The sequence below is a fragment of the Eumetopias jubatus genome, unplaced genomic scaffold (assembly GCF_037043125.1).
Source record: "Eumetopias jubatus isolate StellerSeaLion01/CBP00866 unplaced genomic scaffold, mEumJub1_p1.0 scaffold_10, whole genome shotgun sequence".
Lineage (NCBI taxonomy): Eukaryota > Metazoa > Chordata > Mammalia > Carnivora > Otariidae > Eumetopias > Eumetopias jubatus.
Window position 1 is genome coordinate 7,107,007 of NW_028274816.1, and position 22,676 is coordinate 7,129,682.

The 22,676-nt window shown below is 58.0% G+C and overlaps 1 protein-coding gene across 6 annotated transcripts in view; it reads left to right on the plus strand.

Moving 5' to 3' along the window:
* Window positions 1–2,605: 2,605 nt before the first annotated feature.
* Window positions 2,606–22,676, plus strand: part of ADCY7 (adenylate cyclase 7) — a 54,279-nt gene continuing 34,208 nt past the window's right edge. The window contains exons 1-2 of one of the 6 annotated variants that reach the window (XM_088027360.1): window positions 14,046–14,193; window positions 14,562–14,708. The gene's annotated coding sequence lies outside the window, so the exon portion shown is untranslated. Of the gene's footprint in view, window positions 2,688–14,036; window positions 14,194–14,561; window positions 14,709–15,876; window positions 16,077–20,058; window positions 20,200–22,676 lie in introns of those variants that run through there. The other 5 variants (XM_088027359.1, XM_088027362.1, XM_088027357.1 and 2 more) reach the window with 5 other exon arrangements.

The following is a 22,676-nucleotide window of genomic DNA, read 5'->3' on the forward strand; positions in this document are numbered from 1 at the left end:
CTTGAGCCGTGGTGCACGGTGCCCCTGGGGCACTTAATGAGGGACTCTTAAGGCAAATGTGCTCTGGAGTTTTCCATGTCCATGGCCACTAGATGTGGACATTTGGAGACTCCCACCTCACCTGGACAGAGACATTCAACTTTTAACTACAGCTCTGCAGTGTGGATTTGATTTCCTATGCAGACTTCTCTGCTCCAAAATTACTAAAAAATGGTTTTTACAAGTTTTATTTTATGCAAAGGTCTTCAATCTTATTTTTTTCTTGTTGTTTTAGTAGGGTGTGAGGTGGTACTGGATAGTTTTTCCTCAAATGGTAGTCAATTCATCCAACACTTAGATACTGAAGAAACCATTCCTTTTCCTTTCTGATTTGAAGTGCCATCCTTGTCACTAAACACACCTGGCTTTTTTAACAATGCGTATTTGCAGACCCCGTCCCCGGGATCAGAATCCCTGGGAGCGGGACTCTAACCGTATCTGGAAATCAGTGCTTTAGAGCCTTGCTACTGGGGCTGGCCTCAGGGCTAGGAGGACGGGCACCTCTGGGGAGCTTGGTGGAAGTTAAAATTCTCGGTAGCCAGACAGACCTGCTGAATCAGACTTCAAGGGGGGCCCAGCGGTGTGTGTTTCCACTAGGCCTCTGGGCGATTCTGACTTTGGCTCCAGTCTGCCAGTCACTCCCTGAGGGCCGCATGCGGGGGGCATCGTGAGCTAGCTGGCCGCAGCACAGATGTGGGGCTGCCTTGGCCATTAGTGGTGAGTTCATGGCTCGCACTAATGCAAGCATTGTGTTGAACTCACTTTCCTCAGCTCTGTTTTCCTGTCTGCTGTCGGGAGAGCTGGTCATAGAATTACGAAAAGATGACACACACACCACAGGGTGGGAAGTCACAGAATTGCGCCCTAACCCCCCCCCACCCACCCCAATACACCGCAAAGGGGCTGAGGGCTCCCAGCACCGTGCTTGAAGAGGCGGAAGGGAGAGTCCTGAGCGTGAGCCCCAGCAGGTCCATCCCATGCCCAGGGCTCACCTCTCACTCTCTTCAGGCTTGACCTTGGCAGCCAGGACTCCCCAGCCTGGAGCTGAGACGCTCACTGGTCTTGAGGCCTGGGGCAAACTCACTTCCTGGGTTCTGCTCAGGGGCGGAGCTGCAGGGTGGGCGGGGCGAGGTGCAGAAGCCGGCTGATGAGGATTAGGTGTGCCCACTACCTTGCCCGCTGCTGGGATTCCCATTTCCTGCGCAGGGAAGTCCCAGGCCCTCCGATCTTCCCCCGTGAGCCCTCGGGGTGCAGCAGTGACCTCACCAGGGTAGCCGCCCAGCTCCGGCCCACAGGGCCAGGTGCCACCATCTGGATGCTGGGAGGCGGTGTGAACTAGATTTGGGGAATCAGGGCGGGCTTGCTGCACAAAAGGGTTAGCAGTCTCAGCTGGGACCTCCCTTCCACCCACCATCTGGGATGGAAGATCAGATTTTCACCTTCCAGCATTCCGCCATCTGATTCCTCAGCATAGTTCCAAAGTAGGTGTCCACTGGGCTGGGTTCGAGGCCTACTGCAGGGTCAAGGCGAAAGACCCAGACCCTGGGTGTCTCTTCTCTGGAGGGTAACCTAATGCACCCGGCTCCGGGATGCCTTCACAGGGCTCCAAGTAGATCGGCGTTTCTCCAACCTGCTTGTCATCGGATCACCCGTGCTTGTTAAACCGCACGTTCTCAGGAGTCTTTCCTGCGGAGCTTGGGCTAGGGACTCCGAGATCGGGCGGGAGAAATGGGCCTAACAGCTTCCCACGTGACCCCTCTCAGCAAAGCCATTATTCCATAATGGGCGTAAGTGCGGTTTGGACAAGTGGACTCATAAAGGTCTCAGTTAAACACTCTGCTGGTCGCCTCCTTTGTCCCTCCCAGCTGTGACTCAGGAGTGCTTTCTTGCTCACCCGGCCTGGGTGCCTCGGAAACAGGGCAGATGTTTTTGCTGCCAACACTGGGGCCCCACCCTGGGCTGTAGGCAGCAGTGAGTGGGGTCACGATGGGGTTAGACACCTACTTTCCTCAGAAAGTACCTACTTTCTTAGGCCTGCTTTGTCTTCCTGGTGTCTGTGACCACGGTGCTCGGGGGCGGCTCCCATCTCCGGACGCCCCGGGAGTTTAAGGCCGGGGAGAGGCAGAAACTTTCCACCTAAGCTTCCTTCATCTTGGCAGGAGTGCATTAGCCCGAAGTCTATAGTTCCTTCTAGAAAGGGGCGTTCCTGGAAGGGGGGCTGATGGTGAACTGGAGCAGAAACAGCTGAAAGAGTTTGCTAGAAAGTGTTTCCCTCTGGGGGTGGAGCAGCACCTGGTGCGTCCACACACGTGCGTGGCTTTGAGAAAAAATATTTTGGTATTTTGGGGACAGGTTTGGTTTCCTGCTCCCGTTCTCAGGGGGCCCGGGGAGCGGGCGGTGGTCGTCCTCGGCACTGCGGGTGGAAATGGAACAGGGCGGTGGCGGGCGGCGCCTGAAAGCGGACGGGGCGTCGGGTCCCCGCCGCGGCCAGGCTCGGGGCTCGGGGTTCGGGGCTCGGGCGGCCAGCGGGGGGCGCCTGCGGCCGCTCCGCCGCCCCCGCCCGCACTGGCGGATCACGCCCGCGGCCGGCTGCGCGGCCACTCGGGCGGCGGAGGCGGAGGCGGCGGCGGCCGGAGCGGCGGCGGCAGGTGAGCACGGCGGCGGCGGCGGCCCGGGCCCCGGTGCTGGGAGGCGCGGCGACCCCGGGTGGCAGCGCGCGCCGCCGTTCGCGTCCCCGGCTCCCCCCACCATCCCCGCGTCGTGGGGGATTGTCGCGCGGGGTGTCTGCGCGCTCCTCGCCGCGCGCCGGCCCGGCCCCACCCAGGCGGAGACCGGGTGGGTGTGGGGCCGACTCCCGGGAAGGACGCGGAGGCGGGATGCCGGGCCGAGCGGCCCCCGGACCCGCGGAGCCGCCCCTACTCCCCGCGCTCTGCTCCTCCTGCGAGATTTGGGGTGGGTCTTCTGGGATGCTCCCTCCCTGGTCCTCTGCCCCCCTCCCTTCCCCGGGGCCGCGGGAAAGCCTCGCAGAGCCCCCGCCGGCAGGAGCTGCGGCCCAGCCCCACTTTCCGGAGGGCAAGACTGAGACCAGCCGGAGGGACGCGGCTCTGTGCCCTCCCCCGCCTGCCCCCCCCCCCCCCCGGGCCGGGGGCCTTCGGACCAACGCCGGCAAGCTTGTTGGCCTGTGATGGTCCAGAGGGGCTGGTTGGTTCTGTTTCCCAGACTTGGACAAGGGGGCTAGTAGAGTGTATTGAAAGTAACAGTAATACCTCAGGGGGAGAAGGCTCAGTGAGGGCCAGACCAGGGGTTGGGGTTGGAGGCAATCCAACCACAGCCCGGGCTGAGCAGGACCCCTCGCCCGGTTGGGGGAGGGGGGATGGGAGAGAGAGAGAGAGAGAGAGAGAGCGCGCGCGCGCGCGCGCGCAAGGCGCTGGCCCCTAACTTAGATCCCCACTGGGCGAAACCTGAAACCTAACCCTTACACCTGAAGGAAATGGGTAATGGTGGTGGTAGCTGGCTCTGGTTGGCAGAGAGATGCTGGAGCCTTTCTCGGTGGGATTTGAAGGTTTCTTTCTTGGGTCCCCTTCCTCAGAGGCCAAGAACTCAGGTTCTTTGAGTCCCAGAGTCAAAGCTGGAAATGAGAGTTTAGGCCCCTACTAGAATTGGAGACTTTCAGGCGGGGAGCACAGTTGCCCTGGGTGGTGGGGCTGTGCCCAGAACGGCTGGATCCGGACCAGCCCCCCGCGTGCTGAAGCGCACTCGGACCTGGTCCAGAGTGATGCTCAACTGGGGTGTGAGTGGATGACCACAGGCCTGCACTGGTCTCAGGGCACGAGGCTGGGGGACTCGGCAGGCAGGGCTTCGGGGCTCTGTTATTCAGGCCCTGCTTTGACACATGGGTAGCTGCCCTCATAGTAGTGGGGCGCTTGTCTGGTGTAGACCCTGGGTGTAGCGAGGAGGCCCCACAGGAGTGGCCTGCTGCGCCAGGGGGAGCCGGGGTGGGCAGCTGCCTCCCCCAGGGCTCAGTGTTCAGGATCTTCACATGCAGGGGTCCTCTTCCCTCAGCTCCTGATGCTCTTAGGCTTTGGAGAGAGGTTGCTCTTGGGCAGGGAGAGGTGGGAGCCCTCTGATTTCTGAGGCCAGATGGCTTACAAAGCTGCGGCACATCCCTTGGATCGTTTCATCCTGCGAGTTAGGGCTGGAATGGCCAGCCGCATCTATAGGCGGGAAAGCTGAGGTCTTCAAAGGTCTCATGACAAGGCAGGCCTGGAGCTGGGACTAGGGCCTGGCCTCTTGGTCTTCCCGTCCTACTCTGGCATGATTCTGGTGACGTCGGTTTGAGTCCACATCGGGAGCCTGACCCCACCCCAGCAGGCAGAGTCAAGTGGACCCCTTAAACCCTCCACCAAGGGCACAACGCATTACCTGCTCACCCCTCCTTTCCTCCTGCTCTTCATTTTCCCCGAGGATGCGCTGGGGCTTTGCTGCTGACCTCCACCTCCTGGACCCTTTTTCTCTGTACCTGGGCACACAGGCACGGCTGATGGGGGATAGTGGCTCATGTTGACTCTGTGGCTGACTCCAGCAGGGGAGCCTTGGGTGGCCAGCCTAGGTAGGGGGCAAAGAGACGCGTTAGGCATGCTCCCTGCCCTCCTGAGCCCAGTAGCCCACTGGGGAGACAAAGTGCACCTTGACCCCAAACGCCTCTGTAGGGAGAGCCTCACACAGCAGGGCAGGCCAGTCCTGCGCAGGGGCACTGGAGAAGGACCGACAGGGGCAGGTCTTCATTGGGACATCTTTGGGGGGAGTCTGGTGATTGATCATTTTCTTCTTTATTCATGCTTGTTGTGTTTTCAAAATTGTCTCAAAGGAAGAAAAGCAAAACTTTGGAAAACTTTCAAGAGAACTTCTGCCTCTGAAGCTCAGACCGTGATTTGTGGGTCTGGTCTGGGGACAGATGAAAACTTCTGAATTTAATCGGGTGGCCAACGGGAAGGTCCTAGGATTTTGAAATGTTTCAGCACAGATTAGCCTTAAAGTCAACAAAACAGTCTGGAACTCAAGCAGAAGACAACATCCTAATTGGTCTGTTGCAGACCTTCCTGTTATCTGGTGTGAGTCCGAGGGGAGCTGTGGCTCACGACCAGCCCAGCGGCTGGAGAGCCTTCTCATGGGGGCTGGCTGGCAGGTGGATGGGGGCCGGGGGTGACGGTAGCCTCTAGGCCCTGAGCCACACCCATTTAGGAGCCGAAGAGGGTGGTTTCCTAAGCTGATGCTTGGCCTGGGTTAGAACTGGGGAAAGGGGCCCCCAGCCCAGAGAGCAGTTGATGACTCCACATCCCGGAGGGTCCTCACTGAGGAAGCCAAGTACGTGGGATCCACCCACAGGCTCCTTCTCCTCTCTCTGAGTAGCACAGGCTGCGCGACCCCTCAAGTCCTGCATCTTTTCTGCTCCCTTCACAGAGAACTCCATTCCTGCCTCCCAGCCCCGGTGCTTGCTGTTCCTTCTTCCTGTAAACCCTTCCCTCCCATGCAACCGGATCAGGTGTCTTAGAAAGTGCTCCGTCCCCCTCTTGGACAGCTGACCTCAGAGGTCGCGTTCAGTGCTGGTGGACTGTGGGTCAGGGACCTGGCCTGGGGGGGGGCCTTTTGACCTCAGGCTTTGGTTCTGGGGCCGTTGCCTTCCTCTGCCTTTTGGACATGGACATTTGAGCCTGAATTGTCACTTTAAGAGGGGGGAAAAAGGCAGGCAGGAGCCATGGTTCCCTCCCACCCTCAGCCCTCCACTGCCCTCTCTGTCTCCCAGGTTATTATAGAGGGGGCTAAATGGAGCCCGGCAGGCTGGGGTGGTGGGCATTGGGCCAGGGCCATTGCCAGGTGTACGGAGCTGGCAGCAGGAGGCCACTCCTTCAGCTAATGACCACCTGCTGAGTGAGGTGGCTGGGAGTAGTCTGGCTGTTTGCAGAGGGAGCCACAGTTTCCAGCTATTAACAACAAAGGCTGTTATTTGCAAGGTCTTATGCCTGGCAGACAAGAACACAGCCTCTGGAGGGGGCCTCTTGGGCTTGAGTCTCAGCTCAACATTTCCTAGCTGTGTGACTTACGGCAAGTGCTTCAACCTCTCTGAGCTTGTCTCTCATCTATGAAATGGAGGCAGTAAGAATACTTATCTCAAAGGCCAAGGAACGGTGCCAGATCTGTCTGTTCCAGACAGAACAAACCAAACTCAGTATGTGAACCCAGGCTGGAAAAAAAAACCATCGTGTACAGGACATTATTGGGCCAGTTGATGACATTGAATATGCACTGTAGATAAAAGCATTGTATCAATGTTAAATGACCTGATAACTATTTGTAGAGGTCCTTGTTCTTAGGAAACACACACTGAAGTATTTAGGGGTAGAGGGGCATGGTGTAAGCAATCTGCTTTCAAATATTGAAGAGAGACCCATACACAGGCGGATCTTAAAGTGAGGCAAAACAGCACAAATAGGCAAATCTGCATAAAAAGTGCAGGGGAATTCTTTGTGTTTTTCTTGTAACTTTTCTGGAAGTTTGAAATTATTTCAAAATACAAAGTTAAAAAAAATGCCTAATGGTCGGAATGAAAGGACATTCATTCACGTTACTTAGAATGGTGCCTGGCATTCACTGTTCACTGTTGCTTTTTATTATCATTAGTCGGGGCAAAGTGTAGCTTATTGTCACAGTAACTTGTGTTATTTTTTCCACTTTATAGATGACACACTTGAAGTCCAGAGAGGTTAAGTGGTTTGCTCTGGGTCACACAGCAGTAAGTCCAGCGCACTGATAGGAGAACAGCTTACAATTTCTTTTCGATTCATGGCCAGAATCTGAAACTCTGAGATTCTACACAAAACCCCAGATTTCCAGCTATATGCCCTGTCATACCCTAGTCCTCCCTCAGTCCTGCCCGCAGCACTAAGCAGTGCGCCTGGCTCTTCCAAAGGGATGCAGAATGGCTGACTGGCTCCCCCCACCCCTGGCCCTGTGACTAGAGTGTTGGAGTAGCTCACTGAAGGGTCTCCAGGCTGCAGTCTTCATCTGGCTTTGGTGTGTGCAGGAAGGTAGTCAGTTATGCCCTCTGAGCCTCTGGGTCTTCCTCTGTAAAATGGGGTTATACCCCCTTCCTGAAGGGCGATCAGAAGGACTCAAGGGCTCAGCATGTCAGCCTTGAGCAGGGTGAACTTCAGGGTGTGTGGCCATGAGGACTGTTCACCCCAGTGTCTGGCATCGGATACCCCTGGGTCCCCACCAGCCTGGGTGCAGGGTCAGGAGGTTCCTGGGAGCAAAGGTCAGAAATGGGCCTGGTTGTCCACAGGGGGGTGGGAGAGGGCAAGGCTGGGCAAACACTGTTTCCATGGCTTTGTAGGTGTGCCTTACGGTCCCCATCTCACAGGGGAGGGAACAGGCTCCACAGGGATGGCGGGAGGAGTGCACTTGGTGGGTCTACCCCACAGATGGGGAAACTGAGGCTCAGAGAAGCGATGTGAACTTTAGAGGCTGCTTCTGCTTCCTTGGCCAAGGCTCTCATTACATTCCCAGGAGAAGGACAAAGGCAGTTCATAGCTTCCTTTTAAGTGGCTTGAATTTTTTATGTTAATTACAGAAAAAAAATTCACATTTATTATTGAAAAATCAGAAAACTCAAGCAACAAAGTGAGGACAAAAATCAGAATCTGTACTCTTCGAAGTAACCCATTAATATACGGGTGTATATCCCTCCAGAGGGCTTTTTTTTTTTTTTTAAGGGATAAGAGAACAAATTGCTCACGACAAATGTCTTTCTTGTCCTCTAAGGGAAGTTCCCGCAGCCCAGCGTGCCCGCCACGCTTTGGGAGTGTGTCGTCGGGGATCTCAGACACACCAGGCTGGCCCGGCCTCCGGGGCGAGAGAAGTCCTGGCAGATTTCTCGGTCCCCTATTGCTGGACATGTAGGTTGTTGCTGGTATTTTTGTGGTTGGAGCGTTCCTCTGAGGAGCAGGCAGCGAAGAGTTTGCACACGCTGGGGATTCTCTGTAGTGTAAATTAGGAGGGGTGCACCCCCGCACCCCCGCCGATGCAGGTTTGCGGTAGGCGGTGTCTGGGGCCGCGGAGGGTGCTCCGTTCCCGGGGAAACTGTTTTGTGGTCAGTGGATGAGACAGAGGGGGGCTCCCACGAGGACTTTGCAGGGAGAGGGGTTAATTGTTGCACCCTGGCTGGTCCTGGAAGCCTTGCATCTCCTGTGTGGGCGGTGGGTGGAGGCCGAGGCCACGGAGGAGGAGTGCCTCTGCCCAGTGAGGGCGTGACGGGGAAGCCTGGGACCCTGCAGGCCCCCTGTGCAGAAAGCACAGGGGGCCTGGGGTTCAGGTTGGGAGCTCATCCCATGTGGTCTGGGGGCTGGGCCAGGAGCAGGATCGAGTCTGGTTTTGTGGTTTTTGTCGTTAGGTTCTAGCTCTGGGACCCGGGGTGAGTGGCCTTCCCTCCCAGGGCGGCACATTGCCCATCAGTGGGAAGGGGCTTACCACGACCCCTTCACTGCTGAGACTCGAACAAGATGAGGTGCCAGAGTTCTTCCAGGGACCGGGTCTCAGCTTCACTAGGGAAGGATTACAGGGATATGAGGGAAGGCAGACGAACTTGACTGCAGCTGCGTACCCCTCCCTTAGCAGCCACCCCGGGGTCCTCCCTTCTCCCGCACGCTTTCCCCTCCTGACCGATCGCTTCGTCTGGACAAATTGTAGTGTATATTACTACGAGATAAGGACTAACCCCCCCAGGATTATTACCACACCTGAAACCTAACAATGTTCTCTCTGACTGTAGCTAATCCACTCAGAGTTCAAATTTCCAATCGTTCCATACACATCAGATATACATCTATTTTAGTTTTTTAAAAAATGTGGGTCCAAATAAGGCCTGTATAATGAGACTGCATGACAGGATCGATAGTCATCCACTCTCTCCCTGGTGCCATGGTTTTTTTGTTTTTGTTTTTGTTTTTGTTTTTAGAGATTTTATTTATTTGAAAGAGCAAGAGAGCATAAGTTGGGGGAATGGCAGAGGGAGAGGGAGCCTGATGTGAGATTTGATCCCAGGACCCTGGGATCATGCCCTGGGCCCAAAGCAGACACTTAACTGGCTGAGCCACCCAGGCGCCCCAGTTTGGGGGTTTTTGGAAGCCAGATCCCTTTTCCTACAGTAGAGCCTCCTATCATGTGTAACACGTTCCTTACCCCCATGAACCTCCTATGAATCGGGAGGGGTATCTGGAGGCTTGATCTCATTCAGTTTCGTTTGCACGGGAGCACGCTGGAGACAGAGACAGGCTTGCGGGCTTCTACTGGGAGGTTGGCATTGTCTGCTTGCACCTCTTGTGCAGTGCCTGAGGCCGCCGACGCTCAGTGGCTTTAACGTCGTCGCCTTTTTAATTATACACCGTTCCATTTTCACCTGGTTACAAGCGGTGCTGAGTTTGGCACTGTGGGAGAACTTGGTCTCAGGACATTGTTTTTTCTGATTCTTGTTTTTTTCTTCATGGTAGTTTTACCTGGTGTCTCTTAATGACACGGGTAGTTAAATTTTTTTAGAGAAAATTGGAAAATAGTCATAAATAAAAAGATAGGTATGAAAATAAAACTGTTAAATTCTGCCAACTTAGTGGTAACTCCTAAGATTTGGGCACATCCTTCTAGATTTTTTTTTTTTTTAAGATTTTTTTATTCATTTGAGAGAGTGGGAGAGAGAGCGCACGAGCAGGGGGAGGGGCAGAGGGAGAGGGAGAAGCAGACTCTCTGCTTGGTGTGGAGCGGGTCCTGGGGCTCGATCCCAGGACCCTGGGATCATGACCTGAGCCAGAGGCAGATGCTTAACCGACCGAGCCACCCAGGCGCCCCTAGATTTTCACACCTCTGTGATATTGTTAAATGAAAGAGAGCTGGCTCTCCGCATACAGGTCCGTGGCTGCCATTTTCATGGCGTGGCCTCACGGTGGTGACCCCCTTCCTCGGCTCTGTGGGGCGGAGCGTGGCCTTCCTCCCTGCCCCTCAACCGTTCACATGGCAGCTGGGTGTGGGGAAGGACAGGCGGCTGCTGGTGCAGCCCAGCTGCCAAGTTTTTCAAAGGAAATGAAGACTTTTGGTTGGCAGGGCAGTAGCTTTCACATCTGTTCTTTTAGGATTCTCTGCTGTTACTCAACACCCTGTGACCCTGGCTGCCCCCTTCTTCCTCCAAAGTCCTGTCTCCCGGGCCTGGCAGAGGCCGGGGCCATCTGGATCATGGGAGCCAGCCCCCTGCCCTCCGGGCGGGGGGCGGCGTACCACCCATGTGATGCAGGGCTGACCCTCTCCCCTTGTTCTGGCTTTGGACCCGCGACAGGCGGCGGATTTCTGCAGAGCTGGGGCCGCCGTGCAGAGGAGCCGAATTTAATAGCTAAGATGCTGTTTACTTAGCACATGTGTTTATTTGGAGTGGCTTTGAGCCTCGCCCCAAGCCGCCCCTTAGGACCACCGCTGATTAGGAGTTAGGAGGTCCTCGTTCCAACCTGTCACTTGTAACCCATTGCCTGACCTCAGCCAGCCCCTTCTCCTCTGGAATCCCGGTTTTCTGCCTGTGGCGTGAAGGAGGGAGCCAGAGCGTGTCCGTATGTCCCCAGGCTGGGAAAGCAGGGGATCCCGGCACACCCCTGAGCCCACAGCCAGGAAGAGATGGAGGCAGAGGGGCCGGAGGTGAGTTGGTGTGTTGGAATACACCGCCCCCCACCGCACCCCGTGTGAAAAATCAGCCCGGGAGGAAGGTGAATGACAGGGCCCCCTCGGCCGGGGTCTCCCTGCAGCGGTCCTGACCACGACGAGCCTGGAAGAGCTGGGGCCAGCGGACCGGACGCCAGTGCTGAGACGAGAATCTGAGCGCAGGTCCGTGCCGCGGAAATGTCACCGAGGGCCCCTTGATGGCCTGGTGCGGGGCGGGGGTCTCCCGAAGAGAAGAGGCGATCCTGGCTCCCTCCGGAGCGGGCCAGGGCCGCGGTGGCGAGAGGGAGTCCAGCTGCCGGAGACCGGGGCTGCGGGCGCTGCTCCTGAGGATGCCGGGGACACACGGCCCGCGGCTCCCTGGCACGGGGCTGCCTGAGTGTCCTCACAGCGTACGGGCCAGGTGGAAGCCACGTGTCTCTCAGGTCACACCATGCAGTGTGCCTTCTGCCGTATTTTTGGGTCGCCCAAGTCGCGTGGGAGGGGCATGAACACCCAGGGTAGCTGGAGGTCATTTGCAGGCTGGCTCCTGCAATGGCAAAGGTGGCGCCGGTCGCTTCTAGCTCACGTCCCACCGGGCTGTTTCCGACGTAGTTCCAACCAAAGTCCCGGAATTGGATCTCCCCGGACCACTTTGAGGCCCACGCCCACTCCTCAGTGGACAGCGGTCACAGGTCCACCCATGGAGGGCTGGTTCCCCATAGGAACAGGGAGCCGTTCCGAGAGTGGAGATGGTTGCTGCAGAAGGAGGGTAGAGCACTGTAAACGCCCTGTGGAGAGGCCTGTGGCGCTCTGCGGCCCAGAGGCTGTAGTGATGGGACACTGGGGAAGGCTTCCTGGAGGAGGGGGCCTTTATACTTGTCTCGGCAGGATGGGCAGCGTTTTGACCATTCCTGGTGGCAGAAGGGTCTGAGTCAAGGTGTGGAAGAGTGAGGCGTGGAATGTGGACTCAGGGATGGGCCGGGATCCCTTTTCTTTCCCGGGCTGGGAATATATGGACACGCTGGGGCCCAGTCCTTCATTTAACAGACAGGAAACTGGGTTTCCAGAGGGAGAAGGGACTGGTTGACGTCATGCAACTGGTTCTGAGTTATAGGATGGAACGAGGGTCTCTGACTCCTAATCAGGGAGCATGGAAACATGAGTTGTGGGGGTCAGGACTTGACTCAGGAGGCACAGCAAAGCCACAGAAGGCCTTTGACCCGGGCAGGCATGCGGTAGAGCCAGGATCTGGGGTTCGGAACTGAGAAAACCCACCTGGTCTGGCCTCCCTTGTCTTCTGGCTTTAACTGAGCACTTACTCTGTGCCTTACACACGTTTCTCACCTAAGCCTCCCCGCCTTGCAAGGACCTGGGTGACTTTATAGACGGGCTCCTGGGCTGCCAGGATCACACAGCTTGGCCAAGGTTGCTCCGTGGGGCTCTGACTCTAGGGCTTGTAAGCCTGTTCCTTCCTCATCCATGGGACGAGGGGCTGGGCTGGCAAATCACCAGCCTCATTGCTCAGACTCCTCTCAGGGCTCCCCTGGGGGTGTGATGAGCTCCTTGAGTTTAGGGGAAGGAAAAGATGAGGTGACTGAGGTACAGATGGTGTTTCCCTACTTACACCCCCTCTGGGAAACCTGCCTGGGCTCCCAAAGGCACTGTGCTGTGGGGTTTCTTCCTGAGGGGAAAGGCTCGACATCTGTTGGCTCAGGGCTCGGCGTTATTTGTCCTTTGGTCGCCTGACAGCCCTGTCTGCCTTGTTCTTGCTGTGCTTTTATTCCTTCTTGCCCACTGTTTCAGGGCCTTGCCGCTTTCTCAGCCTGTGGCTCCCAGGTGGGTGAGGTCTCTCTGCCTGGAGCTCTGGTCCACGTAGCTCGTCTCCGTGGGTGATTCTCCCAGACCTTTGTGCAGACCTTGGTGGGCACATCTTAACCTGGGAGCTTGGCCAACGGGGGTTGTGTCCAAGTCCCGTTTGTGTCCCCAGCACCAGAGAGGGGTCCTGGCCACGGGGAGGAGTATATAGTGGGATTTGGAGTAGCCTGTCCTCAGGGAAGCCTTTCTTTGGTCCTACAATGGTCATGGGGTGAGTGGTTGCGAGCACAGGCCGCAGAATCAGACGGACCTGAGTTTGACTCCTGCCTGGCTCTGCCTTTTATTAGCTGTGTGTGCTTGGGCAAGTGAGTGGCCTCTCTGTGCCTCAACTTCCTGTTCAGAAGGGGCAGGATAGCAGGACCTTCCTCATGGGGCCGATGGGCAGTTGTGTGAGGCTGTGCACAATGCTAGCCCAGTGTCCAAATGCTGATCATAAGGGTCGTCAACCTGTGTGCACGGGCCTTCCCTGCCAGGACCTTGAAGTCTGTGTGAGGGCTGGGGGGTCAGGTGCCCAGTGGCCAGGGCTGGGGTTGCAGCAGGTCAGGAGGGAAGAGCCTGGCCACGGCCTCCTCTGAGGACGGAGCTGAGACAGAGGCCTGGGAAAGGCAAGAGTGGCAGCTGGGAAAACGGGGCTCGGTTCTCCACTTTGTTACCAAACAGTAGGTTTTGCTGTCAGGGTAAAAAGTAGAAAGCGATCGCAGGACCCCAGGTCACATGTTGAACAGGCTCCCTGAGGACCAGGAGTGCCTTGCCCCTCTATCTTGGGAGGCCTCTGCTCCCTGCTTCCAGGCCCTTCCTAGCCTGCTGCCTCACCACTGAGCACCACATGATCCCAATGGGGAAACCGAGGGCTGGCAAAGCAGAAGGGGCTTGCTTCCTGGCCTCCTGGGGCTCAGGGCTGCTGGGGTTCTCTGGGGGCGCGGGCTGCTTGGAATAGCAACTCCAGGCATGGACCTTGGCTTGGGGGCAGCTGCGAAATGGAGAGACAGCAGATGAGGCTGGAGGCCTTTGACCTTGCAGAGATGGCTGAAGCCCCCTGACCACGTGGGTGGGGAAACCGAGGATCAGGGCCTGCCTATCAGTGGGGGAGCCAGGATGGGGCTCGGTGCTGGGCTGCTCTCGCCTTCAGTGCTCATCAAAGATGCATTTACTCCTGGCCTCCAACCGCCTTCTTGGGGCTTCTAATGAAGGTTTGGGTGCTTGCTTTATTTTCACTTTTTGAAAGTCGTTCCAGCTTCAAGCTTCCAATTTCCATGAAGTCACTGGAGCCGGGAGCCTGGCCTGATGCCTCTTCCCACTTCTGTTGAGGGCCCCGCTGCAGCTGGGAGAGTCCCCCCACCCTCCCCCTCAAGCCCGGAGGCGCCTAGCTCAGGGCTCAGCCTTAGCTTTTGTGCAGCAGCCGCCGTGGAGCAGGAAGTTGTGGGTCCCAGATGTGACTCGCTCTCGGTAGGTAGCCGGCGAAGGAGGCTTCCCACGTGTGCTCCCGGACGCCGGCTGAGGAGGGGCAGGCGTGGGCCGGGCTGCCCCCGAGGGGGCCTGGACGAGAGCCAGGTAAAGGGCCGGGGGTGGGGAGGGGGGGCCAGGGCGCCCTGTGTCCTGGCGGCCTGGGCCGAGGGGGGCGCGGGCCGGGCCTTCCGTACCGGCCAGGGGTGGACAGGGTCGGGGCTGCGGGAGGCGGGGCGCCTCCTGGACAGAGGACCTGGAGAGCTGGTCCCAGGCTTTGCCCAGCCTGACGAGGGGGTGAGGTTATTTCCGTGGCGGGGTGCTCACTGGGCACGTTCCACCTGGAATTCCATCAGCCCTGGACTCTCAGATGTCCACTTTTCACGGTTGTAATTTTACATTTACGAGTACACTCTTTCTCAGTGACGGTAACAATTAGCGAGGGACGGGCAATCGAACTTTGTTTGTTACGTTAGAAAGAAAAATAAACCAAAAAACAAACTCTGAAAGTGACACATGCCCAAGAGTCAGAACCGAGATGCCTCAGGAAAATGGAATCGTCTTCCTTTCCCTCCGGCCCCGCCCAACCCGAGGCCCCCAGGGACCAACATGGATCAGTGGGAGTAAGTACTTCTGGAACATTCTATGGACTCATCCAGACCCAGGCACACAGGGTGAAGCAGGTGCCTCGTTTCTGTGTCACCACCCGGGGTTCAGGACAGCTGGCCCTGGGTGCTTCCTCTCTGGCCAGCCCTTGGGGGAGGGGAGTGGCAGGGGTGAGGAAAGCAGAGGGCTGGGCTGGGCCTCGGTGCAGCAGGGCCCCCGGCCCCTGAGGCCCGGCCCGGCGGCCAGAGTCTGGGTGGCTGGAGTCCAGGCTGGCTCTGCTTGGATGGCTGCGTGGCCGTGGGCTGTCGGCCACATACGTGCGGGTGGGCAACCTGAGGGTGGCCCACGTGAGAGGGACTAGGCCAGCCTTTCTCAGACGGGGCTCGGGGCGGGGGCGTGTTCTAGCTCATATGTGGATGAGCATGTTTAAAATTTGCTAGGTGTTTATTTTAATGTATTTAAGAAAAACGAACCTGTAACTAGAACCTTGGGTCTGTGAGTTCATGATGTCTCCTTGCCTGGGTTGGGGCGAACGAAGGTAACTGAAACGAGAAGTGAGCAGACCCAAGAGGAAGTGTAGAGGGACCAGCTCGCAGGAAGTGCAGGCGTCTCTGGGGACCGAGTCGGGGAGGGTCTGTTCTGGGAGGGTCTGTTTCTAACCAAGCGGCGGGTCTTCCCACCTCCAGAGGGGGGCCTTCTGGGGTTTTCCTGTGGCTTTTGATGTGAGGTGTGGGTGCAGAGGAAGGGAGGCTCTCAGATTGTTCTGGATTCGGTGCGCTCAGAAAGGAAGGTGTGAACTTTGTGGGGGCAGAGTCTCTTGTAAAGTCTGAGTGCAAAGCAGTGTCTGTTTACTGGCAGCCGGTTCTGGGGGTTGGGGACGGGGTGGTCTCGAAGGGCCCCTTTGCTGGGAGTGGATCTCCAGAGAAGGAGACTTCCTGAGAGTCCTCTAGGAATGGGCGTCGGTGCAGGGAGGGGCGAGGCCGTGAGTGGTGGGATGGAGCAGGAGGAAGGCCTCTAAACAGGCCAAAGGTGCTTTTTCAAGAGGAGATAAAGGTCAGACTTGTTGTTGTGGGGACATGTACCCCCCTTTACAGTTTATAACTCATGGTTTAACCCATTTCCTCCTCCCCTCACCCCCACCCTGTGTGGTAGGTACCCTCCCCATCCCCCACCAGTTTGCAGAGGAGAAGACAGAGGCCCAGCAGGGCACTTTCTCATCTTGGGTCACACAGCGAGTCCGCCCCCGGGGTGGTCCAGGTGCACACGCTACCTGTCATGGAGAGCTGCCATGTCTGAGGCCCCAAGTGGGGTCAGGACGTGGTGCTTCCTCTTTGGAGAGGCTGGGTGGGGCAAAGCTGAGCCGGGGCTCTGGGTGGCTCTGAAGGGTGAGTAGGAGGTGATCCTTACCATGTGGAGGGAGGAATCGGGTTCCCCTGAGTGGGTCCCCCACCCCGTGGTTCTGGCCTGACCCTTGTCTGCACGCGCTGCAGGGGGCGCTGGGGCTGGGGCAGGGCTGTCCTGTGGCTGTCCCGAGGCTGGGACATGTGCTGGAGTCCTGCTTCAGCTGGGCCGTGGATGATCTGACCCCCCGGATTTTCCCTGACTTGCCATCCTATCCTCCTGGTGATCGTTGAGAGGTGGCCGGTGGCCCATCCATCAGCGTCCCTCACCTGTCTCCTGTCCTGGAGAAAGAGGGTGGGGGGCACATTCACACTGAGCTGACGGCCACTTTCCATCCTCCAGCGCCCAGAGAGAGGCCAGAGCTTTCTCTAGTCGGGACCCTTCTGGGGCTGCCGAGGGAGCAGGCAGAGTGGGTCCCACAGGACGCCTGAATCCGAGTGGCTGGTTCTAGCCTTCCATGGGGTCCCGTCTCAGCGATGGGAGGGAAGGGGGGGGTGGGCCCATCGGGCAGTTATGTGTTTGAACAGACCTGCGTAGCTACGAGCTGGGAGTTAGTTCGGCTCAGTGAATGAGACTGCCCGAGAGGCAGGGGTCTTCTGGAGGTCGTTGGGTCCTGCCCCCCAGCCCCACTCTGCCTGCTTCCAGTAGCATGAGAGGTGAGCTAGGTTATTTGAGCCAGTCTCTGGCATCTGTAAAATGGGTTGCTCATGGTTAAGGCCTAAACAGGGTGACATGTTGCATCTGGTGCCGCAGAGCCACGACTCGAGGAGAGGAGTTATCGCTGCCTGTCCTGCTTTGGGTGGGAGGGTGAACATGGAGGGGGAGGGAACCAGGGAGGTCAGCATGGGCAGGGCTTGGGGAGGGCTGACTGCTAGCTCATATCTGTGAAGTGGCCGTGCCCAGGCAGGTGGCCAGGAAAGCCAGGTATGCCTGGAAAACTCTTCCCAGGTGTCTGAGACCAGCGTACCCAGGTCTTGAGTCTCCTTGGCGGTGGCTGGAGCCCTGCTCCCCTGCCAGGTGGCCCTCCAGCTCTGCCCCCACCCCAGCTTCCAGAGTCTCCACCCACTCACTAGGGCTCCTCCCACCCCCGGCCCCCAGGGAGGATGGCGGGGCGCCCACCTGACGGCCATGGGCATCTGGCTCGACCTGCCGCTGTCCCCCGATCTCACAGACAGCCATGTCAGGCCTGGGGTGTTGCCCGATCCTGGGTGCTGACCTGGGCCGGAGCACCTTCCTTTCCCGATTTTCCCCTGTAAGCCCTCTAGGTGTTGGGGTGGGGACAAGTCTTGGGTCAGAGGTGGGCTCGGATCCTCTTCTGTGACATTTCTCCCACGACACTGGATCGTCCCTTCTCCTGACACCTGCTGATCCCATCAGTAGGTCTATTTCTCAGGCAGCATCTGAGCACCAGCCAAGTGCTGGGCGGGAAGGAGGAACCCCGAGCCAAGCCCTGCTGTCCACATGGGGTGGGATGGCTGACTGGGGCCCTGGAGAAGGGGCCGGCAGACTGCCTGGGCTCCTCTGGCACACAAGCTGGACCAGTTCTCCTGTCTAGTGTCATGTTTGAACCCCTTCTTCTGGCTTCTGGGGGCCTCTGGCCGCCCCCCGCCCCCTGCCCAGTGCAGTCCTACCTCTCAGGGCTTCCTGTGCACTCGGCCAGCCCCCTGACTCTGTCAGCACCCTGCCTGCCTCGCTCCTGCTCTTTGCTCAAGCAGCCCCTCTGCTTATTGCTTCCCTAGCTCACACCCCATCCTGGCTCGGGTCACCCATTTGAGGGCTCCTCCTCCAGGGGTCCTCAAGCTCGGGAGAAAAGGGGGCTCGAGTGGTCTGCTCCAGAGTCCGTCCCTTGGCAGCCTTCCTCCTTCCCCAGGCTCTGTGGTGATCCCCTTCTCAGTGCTGGTGCCAGGGGACACCGGGGGCACCCTCCTTTCTCCATCCTCCCTGCCATGCCCCTGTCTGCACCCCTCCCCACATTGGCCACTGGAGGGAATGACCTGTGAGTGTCCCGAGGGAAAAGAAACAGATTGAGCTCTTTGCTGCGGGTACCCTGATTGGCAGACATGGACGTGGCCCCCAAGGCTTACCTCCTCCCGCTTCCTCCTGCTCCAGGATGGAGGTGATGGGGGCGGGAGAGCTCATGACCCAGGGAGGAGCTCGTGCCCGCGGGGGGTCCGCAGCACAGCAGGCTTGGCTTTCAGGGAACGCGAGGCTGTGCGCGTAGTAGGCGGTGCCACCCCGCCAACCCACCCCCCCCCCCCAGGACCCATAATACCCTGGTGGGGACCTCTTCGTCTTCCAGGATCCAGGCCCTTGTCATCCCCTCCAGGGGCCTTTGGTGCCCCTGGGAAGTAGCTCAGTGTCACTACCTCCGGTGCAGCTGACTTGGGTCGATGGTTCCTGGTGTCATTGGCCGGCTGAGCAGGGCGAGGCCCGGGAGCTCGGGACACAGCCCCTCTCTGCACAGATGGGGAAACTGAGCCCCACAGGGCTCCACAGCTTTGGGACAGTGCGCGTTTTCCTGCTTAGAGCTGTGTGGGAGGCACAGTCTCCCCTGGTCTCACTAAGTGGTGGGGATGTGGATGAGGAGCCACGTGCCGCCGCCTCCGAGCCTCAGTCTCCCCACTTCTGCAATAGCCAGGCTGACTCCACTCCTGCACAGCTTCCCGGCCTCCCACACCTGTCTCCCTTGGCCCCCCATCTGGCCGGGGGAGGAGGAGCCCTTTGAAGTCAGCTGGAGGTGCTGCTTTAATGGGGGACCCAGGCTAATGGGGAAGTGTCCCCTTTTGAGACAGCCAGACTCCCTGGAGCCACTGCCCAGGCCCCCGGGCACGGAGAGCCTTAGTGTCAGGCGGTGCCTGGGCCAGCGACCAGTACTTCTGTACCCCCAGCTTTCTGGGCCGGGAGCAAGGGAGGGGCCGCCTTTGGGGGGCTGTCGGGAAGCCAAGCCAGAGTTAAAGGGTGTCCCCCAGTGCCCGTTGATATCAAGGTTTCTCCGGCTGCCCACCGCTTGTGTCTGGAGCCAGCTGGGGTGACCCCTCGTGATGGCACTCCCGGCGTCTTGGCCTCTGTGTGAAGCCGCTGGGACCATTACCAGCCCATTCTTTGAGTGAGGAAACAGGCCCAGAGGGGCTAATTAATGTGCCCATGGTCACACAGCTCCTCCGACGTTTGGTCCCTGAGGCTTTCCCGCCTTCCGGACTCTCAGCCTGAGGCTGCTCCCTTGCCCACCTTGGCGTTTCTCTTCCTCATGGGGCTCACTTTTCACATGTGTCTCCTCTCCCCCACCAACATGAGCTCCCCAGGGGACCTCTCTGGGGGACCTTGCTAACTGTGGCCTCAGCATGTCACCCGGTGCGGGGTGTGAGCACAGGTAGGGTGGAGAGCATGGGCCCCAAGGGGGAGCCTCCTCTCCTGTGGTTGAAACAAACAGCACGGTTGGCCCCCAGAAATGTGTGAAGCTTCTGGATTTACAAGGAGGTTTTATAAGCCATGAGGTCACTTGACTGCTGGACTAGGCCAGAGGGCAGGGACATTTTCTTCCCCATTGCTCAGGTGAGAAACTGAGGCTGAGAGGCAGGTGACCTGCCGAGCTCATGCAGACGGGAGCAGGGACACCAGGGTTGTGCCCAGCCCCCGAATGCCCGTTCGGTGCCCGCTGTATTTGTCTCAGTCCGTGGAGCTATGGGGTTTTAAGTGTCCCCTCTGCGGCAGCCAACGGTTGGCTTTTGGAAGCTGGGCAGTGTGTAGCCAGACGTCAGCCTTGGGGGTGGGATGGTGGTGTCACGTAGCCCAGCAGTGACAGGCTGGGTGCCCTGCGTCTTGATGGGCCATGTAGGCACTGGGGAGGTAGAGGCAGGCACCAAATCCTGATTAGGAGGGGACTGGGCAGGCCTCCTGGGGGAAGGTGGCTGCTGAGGCTGGCTCTGAAGGGTTGGGCAGGAGTTCGCTAGGCAGAGGGGGTTTCGGGGCTGGGGAGGTAGGCAGTGCTTTTAGGCCCCAGAGCCTGGAGTCAAAAGGGTGGGGCTCGTTTGGGGAACCGAAATAAGTCCAATCATGCAGTCACAAAGAAGCCTCTGGAAGCCGTGGAGGAGTTCTTTTGGCCAGGGGGTGAGCAGGGCTGGGCTTGGTGTTCTTAGGGTCCCAGCCAGGTGCGAGAAGCCCTGGCAGGCTACCCCACGGGGAGGCTTGTGTTTGGGGGTGCTTGGGGTCCTGTCACTGTGGGTTCCTGTGCCCCGCTGGAGCCTGGCTGTGGAAGGCAGGAGTTTGTGGAAGGAAGGAGGAAGTGACCGGGAGTAGGGGGCTTAGCTGTAGGGAGGGCCTCCTGAGCCCCTGTATGGGTGCAGCTCCAGAGGCTGGGCTGTGGTTTGGGGTGGGGGGGTCAGCTAGAACTGTCTCCCTGGCAGAAGGGCGCTCTGGGCTCTGGGCTGGGCTTCACCAGGCAGTCCCCCTGCCCATCCCGTGCCCTCCTGGCCTCACTCAGGCTTTCAGGAAGCCTTGAGGAAGTGGGCTCTCAGCACCTTGGATCCGGGCTCGGCACTCCAGTGGCTGGTCTGTGGGGGGTGGTCTGTAGGACTAGGCGGTGACTTTGGGGGGCCAAGACCAGACAGTGATGTCGTGCTGGGCTTCATGGGTGGTCGGGGGCGGCCATGGCCCCCAGCATGGCCTGCTGAGATCTGGGCGGAGGTGTCTTCCCATCATGTTTTCCCACTGACCTCTCCGTGGCCGGCTCCTTTGCTCTTCTGAGCTCGAAGGGACCAGAGCGGGCGAGAGGCTGAGCTCAGACTATAGCTTGGGTCTCCTGACATTCAGCCCAGGCCTGTGTCCCCTGCATTGCTTTGTCTCTGGCAGGTGGGGAAGTTGAGGCGGGTGGGCTACTTCCGTGCATTGCTCAAGACAGGCAGGAAGTGCAACAGGAGGGTCTTTTCCTGGTTGGTATTTAGAGCGCTTTCTGCTTTCTCATTTCCAAGGCAGATCTCTTTGGCTTTTGCCCCCCCCCCCCCCCCCCCCCCCCCGCCCCACTGAAAACTGCCTGAGGGCAGGGGCTGTGTTGTAACCCAGGCCTTCCCTCCCATCCTCACCTCATCCCTACCCTGGAGGCTGAGCTTAGGGCTGCTCCCCTGGCCTGTAAACAGGTGCCCTGGCTTGTCCTCCACTGTGTGTCCATCCAGCCCAACTCAGGGTTAGGTGGAGGTGGGAGAGTGGGCCCACCCGCCCCCACCCCTTTCCTCCGGTTGGGTTCAGAGCTTGCAGAACCTGTCCTGAGGGCAGGCGTTATGCTTTCTCTTCTCAGAACAGGCCTGCAAGGCTTGGAGTGAGGTCCTGTTACTGTCTGGGATGCCAGATGGCAGTTCCCTCTGCGCCCAGCATCTCCCCACCTCCCCCTGAGCCCAGGATGGGCAGACGGCCTCTCCTTTGAGGCCCAGCTGGGCATCCCATGGGGGTGTCAGCCCCTGGTGCTGCTCAGAGCCCCCGATAGCAGTTGTTAGGTGTGACTACTTTTAGGCCAGGCCACTGCCAGGGCAGAGTGGGGGGTCAGGCTCACTGCAGGGTCGGGGTGGCAGGGAAGGGGCAGGTTCCCTGCCTACTCCCTCCCAGACCGCTCGGCCCTTTCTGTCAGCTTGCTACTTGTCATCTCGACTTGGATGCACTGTGCCAGGCGCAGCCCCGGCACCCCACCTGTGTTACCCCCTAGAATCCTCTCAAAGCCCTGTGAGGTCAGGACGTTATTCTCTCTTTTTTCAAATGAGGGAACTGAGGCACAGAGAGGGTAACTTTCTCAGGGTTGTGCAGCTGAGACGGGATGGGCCTGAGATGTATGGTGTGTGTGTGTGTGTGTGGTGTGTTTGTTTTTAAAAACAGGTTCTATTTTTTATGTATTTACATACACATATGTATGTTCACACACACATACCCACACCACTAAACATGCCAGGAACACGTCTTTCCATGTTATATGTTATATGTCACCTTGACTATCAATTACCTTCTGTTGCCCTTGAATTTTTCCAGTAGAGTCTTTATTTTTTAGTTCATTTTTTTAAAAGTTTATTTCTTTTAGTAATCTCTACCCCCAACATGGGGCTCAAACTCATGACTCCAAGATCAAGAGTCACAACTAAATAAACTAAATAAACTAAAAACCCCAAGTTTTTAGTTTATTTATTTATTTTAAAAAAGATTTGTTCATTTTATTAAAAAATTTTTTTTAAAGATTTTATTTATTTATTTGACAGAGAGAGAGAGGGAAACAGTGAGAGAGGGAACACAAGCAGGGGGAGTGGAAGAGGGAGAAGCAGGCTTCCCGCCGAGCTGGGAGCCCGATGCCGGGCTCAATCCCAGGACCCTGGGATCATGACCTGAGCCGAAGGCAGACGCTTAACAACTGAGCCAACCAGGCGCCGCCCCTATTTATTCATATTAAAGATAGAGCATGCATGTGTAGCGGGGAGGGGCAGAGGGAGAGGGAGAGAGAAGCTCTAAGCTCAGCTCAGAGCCCAACACAGGGTTTGATCCCACGACCCTGAGTGTAGAGCCCGATGTGGAGCTCGATCCCACAATGCTGAGATCATGACCTGAGCTGAAAT